The sequence below is a fragment of the Thalia democratica genome, chromosome 2 (genome assembly GCF_965202585.1).
Source record: "Thalia democratica chromosome 2, ktThaDemo2.hap1.1, whole genome shotgun sequence".
Lineage (NCBI taxonomy): Eukaryota > Metazoa > Chordata > Thaliacea > Salpida > Salpidae > Thalia > Thalia democratica.
In genome coordinates, this window is record NC_139166.1 from 35,385,614 (window position 1) to 35,395,331 (window position 9,718).

Below are 9,718 nucleotides of genomic sequence, written 5' to 3' on the forward strand. Positions count from 1 at the left end.
TTTTACCATCTTAAGTTTCTAATTAAAAGGTATTCTTTACTTATTTTCTCAATTTCTTATCTAGATTCTAGACAGTATTTATTTCACAACTTTAATTTAAACTTATTATGACGTATCGATTGTCAAACTTTCATAAATGTTGTTATTATATTCTATAGCTTAGTTATACACATTAGTATCTTAAAAGCGTCTATCGAAGTTTTTTTTACTTCAATAGAAATGCAAAATACTTGTTGATATTTTTTATTAGAACTTTGTTGTGCATATTTTTTAATTGTCTTACTTTACATATACTAGCATACTAAGTTAAGTTGTGTTTATTTATTTATATAATACTTTAATAGAATTTTTACAATATTTATATAAAATATTACCAACTATAGCTCATATATGTTTTTATTATTTTATAAACATTTGCTACAATGAGTACTATTTTTGTTAATTTAATAATGAAACAATAAATTCAGATGTTTTCAAGTTTAATTATGCCCCAGAATGGAGTCAAAGCTAGAGTTAAAAAAACTTTAGGTAAGAAGTTAATGTAAAATAAGAAAGATATTTTAAATATATTCAATACTTTTAACTTAACAGAAAGAATTAAAAAAAAGATAAGCAAGCCTAGACATTTAGATGTGCTTTTAGTAGGTACAGAACAAAGTGGTAAAAGCAGTCTTTGCAAGAGATTAGTTCTAGCAGATGATGTTAAACAGAAGTTTAGACCTAAAGTTGAGCCTACTGTAGGATTTGTTGTTGAGAACGTAACACTTTTTGAGTTAGATTGTTTCTTTTAACTTGAAAATAGATAGCTTTAACAAAACGATTTTTAGATAAATATATATTTTTTTTTTAATGGTAAAAAAACATCAGTCTCAAACTCTACCCCTTGCAACGATAAACGTTACCCCTTGCAACGTTTTATTTTCTATCTTAGTAAGACATATTTTAATACTTTTGTATAAGTTATATTGATTTGTCTCAAAAATTCGAAACCGGTCTCAGTCTACCGAAGGCTTGTGGTCTGATGATCGAATTGGTATAATCAACGCTTATGTAATTTTAGAAAATATTTATAAATATATTTCATTAAAACGGGAAATCAATTATATACATTGAAGTTTAACTAGTAAATTAATATTTAAACATAAATAATCTTTTTTACTTAATTTATATTTAATAGTTTGAGGAATGAAAAAAAAATTATAAATTTATTAGTTATAAGTCCTTTTAGCAATTAATTATGTTTATTTTGTTTACTTGATTTATGTTGTTGAGGTCAAATCTAAAGGTATAAATATATAAAAAATTAGTAGTTTTAAAAAGATAAAACTCATATTATTTTTCAGTAAGCACATGCATATTAACTTTATATTTTAAACATTATTACTATTAAGTCTGTTAAATAAGCCGGAGCTTATTAATGTTTTTAGCAAAAGCTTATTCTACCAATTATTTTTAATTTCAAGTTATTCTGCGTTAAATGTCATATTATGTTTTGTTTTTCAATTGATGTTTTTTTTTTCTCATATTTTCAATATTAAAACTGTGCAAGTTTAAAATTTTTAAACATATGTTTTTATTTTGTTTCTCAAATTAGTTAAATTCAAAATTGATGTTTACCCTCAATAACTTTGCTAACTACTGTGTATTTAAAACTTATTTGTATTTTCATTGTAAACTTGTGTTTTTTATTTTAAATTGTATCAAACTGTGTTTTCATACGGTTTTTACACAATGCAATTAGTAAAGTTGAGGTAGATTATATTAAACGTTTTTTATTGATAATTAAAATATGAATAGTTTACCTAAAAGATCAGAAGGCATTAAAAACTTAGGTGGCTTATAAACAACCTTGTGTAGAGCAAACAAGCTTGGAAAATAGTGGGCCGACCACTTATACGGGCTTTGATGGCGACTCCAGTGTGATACTAAACCTAAAATAATAACGACTAGCACAATTAATAATACCCTAAAAAGCACATAACTAAATAATTAATGTATGTACTGCGCATTCTCCTAAAAAAAATTAAGAAATGCTTTTGACTAATTTTGCTACCAATACTTAAAGTAATGTATTTTTTTAACATGATGGCTAAAATATTATATGTTTTGGTTTTAAGAGACAAATAGAGAGACCTCAACTACTGGAGGAGAAATAATGAATTTATTCTTTCAAGAATTTATTTTACAAACTAAGTTTCAGTCAAAGACCTTGTCAGTGCTTAAATAAATCTAAAAAAGATATGTGACAGTCATGGAAAATAGCATGATGGCTAAAATTGTAAAACAGTTTAAGCGTCACAATGATAAATCTTATTACAGACCGGGTATATTTGAATTGCGAATGGGTTTGGCTCAGAAGACAAAATAAGCGGAAACTTAGCACACTTTACCACGGTCGATATAAGGGTAGAAGTTAAATATGCACGAAGGGAAATTTTTGCACGAAGGTAGGTATTTTACACAAAGGTACGAATACTGACCGAGGGTAAGGTTTAGGGGTAACAGTGATAGTATAAAAAAAAAAGAAATAAATTAATTCAATAAAGAAATAATTAAAAAATTCCACCCGTGCAAAAATGTCACGGTGCAAAATTGTCTGCTCGTGCAAAATTATCTTCGTGCAATTTAGCCCCCTCGTGCAAATTTGGCACCTACCCATTTATGTTATATACCGACATAATTAAGGCTTTGGAACAATCATAGAATCATTACAACAATCATGGACAAGACGTTAAAAGATATCCAATTGGTGTGCACTCGATAACTGAAAGGCTCTTCGTGCATCAGGTCCTAGGACCAAACATTTTGAGCTTATTTTTTTGTAGTTAAATAAACTATAATATGAGAAAAAAAATCAATGATTCCAAATGTTAGTACACGTTCAAAGAACAAAACAAAGACAAAATAGTAATACAGTATCGTTTAAGTAGTTTAAATTTATCAAAAAAAAAACACTTTTTTTAACTTAAAATTAACTTACTACTAAAAGTGGTCTAAAACAATGTACTTTCAAAAACCTAAAGGAAATTTAGGAAACCTGGAAATAATTGTGTGAACTCTGTGTTTTGCTCTTTTAATTAATAATGAATTCACCACACGACCATCAACAACAGCATCCAAGACAACCTACGACCAGTTTCATCTTTACTAGGAATTACCAGGCAGGAATAGTTGCGAGAAACCGCTGTTAGGTATACTCAAGCGGAATGCACATAGAAACAACTGGAAAAAATTCCAAAGAAATTTTAACTTGGTTGGTAAAGGAGACGAATCTACATTATTTAAACACTACTTTGAGAATCATCATAATGATATTGAAAATATAGGGTTGGACAGTGCCTACAAGATAATGTTTTTAGAACAACCTGAATATTAAAAATTTAGACTACAAAGAAAGTTTATGGATAAAGAGTTTAAATGCAAAAATTAACTTAAATAAAAAAATTTATGAAGATTCAATATTTTAGAACTTTATCAAAGGATTTTTAGGAAAAGAGCATTTTTTACATTGTGATTTGGCTCGTTTACTTGTATGCATTTATGAGTTGTTAGTTAGTAGAATCTTAGTTTTTAAAATTTTGTATGATAATTAATTGTTTGATAATATGAAATGTTTATAAGTTTATATAGCCTAAAAGTTTAAGTTTTAACTTTTAATTTACAGTAACCTCTCGTATCTTTACGCACTCGTGACGTTACGCACTCTCGTTTAGTTACGTATTTTACAATTCTATAAAAATCAAAAAATAAAAATTTTAGTTTTTTTTTAATATTGCACAAATTACGTTTGTTGTATATTTTTATTTTAAAATATGTTTTTAAATACTAACTCACCTCTCTATATCTTAAGACTTTGTAAACTTATGTTCCTTGAATAATTGATAAACATTTAGTTATACCTCAGTATATCAGAAGTTATGTTAACAATAAGAGATTAAATTGAAACTTTGAAAGAAATATGACTGTGTTAAATAATGAAAGTATAATGAAATACTGAGAGTTTAAAACACAAGTAAATAATACAGCACTCTTGCCCTATGTATGAATAAAGCAACACAAATTTAAATACAGACACCAAACCACTTCTTAACTGTAATCAAGTGCTTAATTATAAATTGAATTTGCTAAGTAGAACAGAATAAAAATGTTAAGTATCAAATAAGTCACATTTAAATAAAGATAAAATCTACTTTTTATAAAAATTAGTAAAAATTTTCTACAAGTATTTTTATTTTAAATAAGTTTAAACCCTTTTTTTTAATATATGTATAGTTTTATCTTTTGTTTTTATATTTAGAAATAAAGTAAACAAATTGTTAAAAGTGAGAAAGTCCCTAGTCCGCTTTTAACTAAATGCAATATCAAAAAAAGCCATTATAGTAAGTGTATTTGGTACCTCTCGTATGTTTACGGTTTCTCGTATCTTTACGCATTTTTTCTATGGACACAATGTGTGTAAATAAGCGAGAGGTTACTGTACTTTATAAATTAGTTACTATTAATTGTGTTTTTATAATTTCAGCCGTTTATCGCTTGATAATGTTTTAATAAACGAAAGTACTAGTGAATTGAAAGCGTGTTATTTGTTCATTTTCAAGACAGTAGAAGCAATATTGTATTTTTTACAATAATTTTGTTATACTTATTTATTATTATTTACTGTCTGAACAAAGAAGTTTTCATTATCTTGGACACTGGAAATAAAAAACGGTTTAAAATTTATACTTGATAATAGTTTTATGTTGGCAATATCTTTCATGTAGTAGTGACATTTGTATATTGTTAAAACTTAAATTGAGTTGTATTTTACTGTTGATACAATTCTTATATTAAGGTAAATCGCAAAAATTTTTGTTTTAATCATTAGCAAGTAATGTTAAGTTTCTGGTTTTAACAATGACAAAAAAACATAAGTTATTAGTTATACTGCATAATCTAATGACTTCTAATTTCAAAATTATAAGCAGAGTTGCTACACACGCATGAAACAAAAAAGTATGTATGTTTATCTATTTAGTTATTTGAGCATATTTTGAATAAGAAAAGTGTAATGAACTTGTGTGATTTCTATATATCATGATAACAATATTTTAGTGTAAGCAATTTATTTTTGTTTATTTACTAATCATTATGTTAATCTATCATGTTAGTTTTTCTGTTCTAGAACTAGCACTATTTAAGCTATTGATAGTCTTTAATCTATCCAGTATTTTAAAATAGTGAAAAAAAGTTGCTTGCTTATTAAAATGGTGCAAATTGTTATTAGATATAGCTTGTGGTTGTAAGCTATTTGGTAAGTAGTTTTTAATTTTGATCACAGTTTTTATTTAATTTTAATACTAAAGTTTTAATTATTTAAAAAAAATCTTAAAAATTTCTGTTCAGGAAATTAAACCCGTAAGAAAAGATGTACTTCTACTAAATTTTAAGGTTTCAGATATAATTGCTGAACCAAATATTTTCTGAAATTTATAACTTGTAGTTTTAAAAATATTGTTTAAACGTGTATCAATAAATTTTGTCAATTTAATTTTTTTTAAAGTGTTATAAATATTATAGTTTATTGAACGACGAAAAAAAAAAAGAGGCTCAAAATATTTGGTCCTAGGACCTGGTGGCTGGTGCACAAAGAACCTTTCGGTTATCAAGTTGCACACCACGGATACCTTTTAACGTCTTGTCCAGGACTAACAAAAATTAAAACATTTATAGTTTAGTAACTTTATAAGCTATTTTAGTTAGTTTGTCCAAGGGTTGTAATGAAGTTTTTAATTTGGAAGAAGGAATGTTTTTTCCCCTTGTTTTGTCCAAATCTTATGCAAACAATGTCTCTTACTTTTAAAGCAGCTATATTGAGATAGGTTTTAATTACTTTTTGTACAACTAGCTTTTGTTATGCTTTAATGTTAAAGTATTTAAATGAATTTTATAATTTGATAACATATTTTTTACAGCCACGTATTTTCAATTTACGATATGTCTGGAAAAAAAAACGCTATAAGAATTTGGGAAATATTCTATAGTGAGACGCAGGCAGTAATTTTCACATTTGATTGCAGTAATCTGTCAAATTTGAGGTACGCAAAAGAAATGTTGTTTTCAATTGTAGACCATGAAGGTTACTGTTTTAAATATCTTAACAGGGTGTCCCAAAACTCTGGAAAACTGAAGAGTTTGAAAATAGATTCAAAAAACTAAGAAACTATATTTCTGGTAAAACTTGAAATCTTGAACATTTTTACTTTGAAAATTCTCTAATATTTGACTTTACATATGATTTTTTATTGAAAAAAGTGACATTAAAGTTTCAAAAATCTGAAATATAGTGAAAATTGCTGGAATGAACTCATAAATCTCGATAGAAAATTCCTTAAAATTGTTGGCCACCCTGATATAAAATAATTATGTTTAAGCCAAATTTGACTAGATAAAATTAAATATAGGTATGTTGCATAGAAAGATACCGTTTGTAGTAATAGCAAATAAGTCAGACAGAGCAAGGAGTACAAATCCAGAAATATATGAAGAGTATTTACAGCTTCAAGAAATAAGAAAAGATCACCCGCTTTTGTTCAAGTTTTTTTTTTAAATTGTTTTAGCATTGAATGACAACTCAAATTTTTGTTTTTATTTTTTTCAAATTTGAAGTAGATAATAATCATTTCATTAATAAAATGTTGGCAATTAACAACTTAAAGACCTTTAACATTAGAAAATTTTTTAATCATATACTTCTAATGCATATGAAGCTATATTTCTTTAGTAGTCAAAAATTAAGAAAAAAAATCAAGCTTCAGATTATAAACTTAATTTTTATTATTTTTCTGTTAAATATTATTTACTGTGAAAGCTATTGATTTATGAATTAAATGCAGAACTGTAATTAACTTACATGTTTTTATTCTGATTTTTTTAAGTTATAATAGGGGTTCATACGCAACCAAGCTAATTTATTTATTTTTTTTGGAAAATTTCGAATAATGTCAGTTTTTGTCATATCAAATTCTGAAAGTTTTTAAATTGAAAAAAAATATAGAAATCATATTTTTTATTAAATTGTTTTTGAATAAACTTTTTTCTACTAAATAAGTATTTTGTTTGTCGGTACAAATGTTTTAAATATTTATAAAATAAAATTAAGATTTTTTGTGTAGGAACATAAAAAAAAATCATTCTTGACAAACCTTTTAAAAAGTTCTAAATTTCTAAAAAAAATTTGAGAATCTGTTTTTGTTTTTAAAATATTACCAAACCGTGTTTTTTAAATAAGCATTTAGGTTTTGTGGTCTTAGTTTTAATGAGGTTAAAAAACAGAATAAAATGTTAACTATTTAATTAAAGCTAATTATGTTTCATCAAAAATCGAATAATTAATTTACTTTTTATTATTTTTTTAAATCATTTTTCAATTTAAATAGTTAGAAATAAGTGACAAGATGATTTATGATTCGTAAAGTATATTCCAAAATTTCCGTACTAACCCTAACTGAATGTATTATATTATGAATTTAAAACAAGTTATTTGAAATTTTCTGCTTATTCTAGTTATTACGTTTCAATAATGATGTAATATTTAAAATGATTGCGTAAATGATTAATCTTAAAATAAATGTACAAAAAATGGAATTGTTAGGAAATCTTTTTCATTGAAAACTTTAAGTTTTTGATTAATTGTTAAACGAAGTTTTAAAAAAGATTTTATCCGATTGTTTAAATGAATATCATTAACTTCTTGCTAAAATGTTTAAGAATAAATTAAAAAATTTAAATTACAAAGTTTAAAAGAGTAGTGAACTTATTTTTATTCAAAAGCTAATACATAATTCAGGTATATTGTACAAGTTTGTAGAAAATGTGAAATATAATAAAAAACCTATATATAACTAACTTTTTTGTGTTTGATAGTAAAATAGCTAAAAATGAATTTTAATAGTCATTTTAAAAAATACAAATTAAATTACATGATTGAACTATGACTTTTTTTTCCTTTGTTTTATTGACGAAATTTTAATATTTTTTAGACAAATTATTATTTAGTAAATTTTAAACTACAGTTGAAATTAAAAAGTTTATCTCTACAGATTTTGCAGTGTTTACAAGCATGAAGAACTTAAAGAAGTCTTTCAATGGCTTTGTGATCAGTTCAAAGGAAAACATTGTTAATAAGTAAACCATGTTTTTATGTAATTTCTTTTATTTTAAACTAGATCATTAAACAAAAGTCAAAAAAAGAAAGTTGTTTAACTTATTGTATCCTGAAATTAGCGTTTTTTAATAACTTTCTAAATATTTAAGTTTGTTTAGTTCTTAGAAAACATATTCAGTTATGAATTTTGTTGCTCTTCTAAAATTTAGTTTTATATTTTTTGAAAGATGAAATAAATTTTAAAAACTGCTAGGTTGAATTCTCACTTTAACACAATAAAAGTAATAAGTATACTAGAAGGTTCTATATACTCAAGTAACTAGCTTAGTAAAAAAGTTTGTTGGAGTCTTCATCATTAAAAATAAACTTAAGGAACACTGGTTTAGAAAATATGATGTTTAGTATTTAACATTGACATAATTGATTATACACAAATAAAATTAGTTCGAATTTCCATAAAAAATAAGTACTGTGCTGGACTGGACACCTCTTTATACTGTATCAAGTTTATTTAAATTAACTTTTATCGTTTGACTAGGTAACCAACACTAAAATAATGTAACTTATAGTTTATGAAAATAAAACTCGCTATTGGATCTTCTAACGAATCATTGTAACAGAGTTATCAATTTAAATAGGAAGTTACAATTACAAATTTGATATCTAAGATAGGTTCTACAGAGAGATTTACTTAAGACTCCGAAAGAGTAAGAAAACTATAATAGTTTTATGTTGATGTCTAAAAAATTTCTTTCAAGTAGATAATTTATCTGTTCTATTGAAATGTTCATAATAACTTTAATTGTTTTTATGGTTAAATTTATATAAAAATAATTCGGTTTTTCTCCTCTAGTACATCTGATCACAGCTAGTGAGTACTTTTATTTCTGCAAGTAATACGAGGAAAAATTCTTTTTTACTTATAAAATGATATGTGTTTATGAAAATCAGTAGATATCTAGTATATTATTGTTTATAGTAATGTAGGTAGTTGACAACTAATGTTTCATCTATACATTTTAAAAAACTTGATTAGTTGATATAAAAGAAAATACTAAAAGTATAGCTAATCAAAATAATTTTAGTAAGGCTCACTAAGTTGAAATTATGTTTTAAAACCATAAAAAACAAATTAAACTAAGCTAGTTTAGTTATGGAGAAGAAATAAACTCATACTGAAGATCCTATTCTTACTTGTTTACCACTAAAAAAAGGCATCTTAAATTTATTTTCTTTACGCTGGTTTAGAATCATTGACTATTTAATTTTTTTAAATCATGGATATGATATTTTGAAAGTTTTCTGAATGAATTTTTCTTTGTAACGTAATATAAATTAAGTTTTTTAGAGATTACATTGATATTTATTTTTAGTATACGAAAGAAATTAAAAAACATTAATGTAGCAGTTTGCTACAATGAATAAAGAAAACAAAGAATTAGTTATAGTTCTCGCCAGCAAATTTTAAAGAAATATAAAAAATAATATTATTTGCTAAAATTTGTTTAATTAAGTACACCTTAACTATCGACAAATAACTTATATCTTTATAAAAATAAATAGGTTAACTTT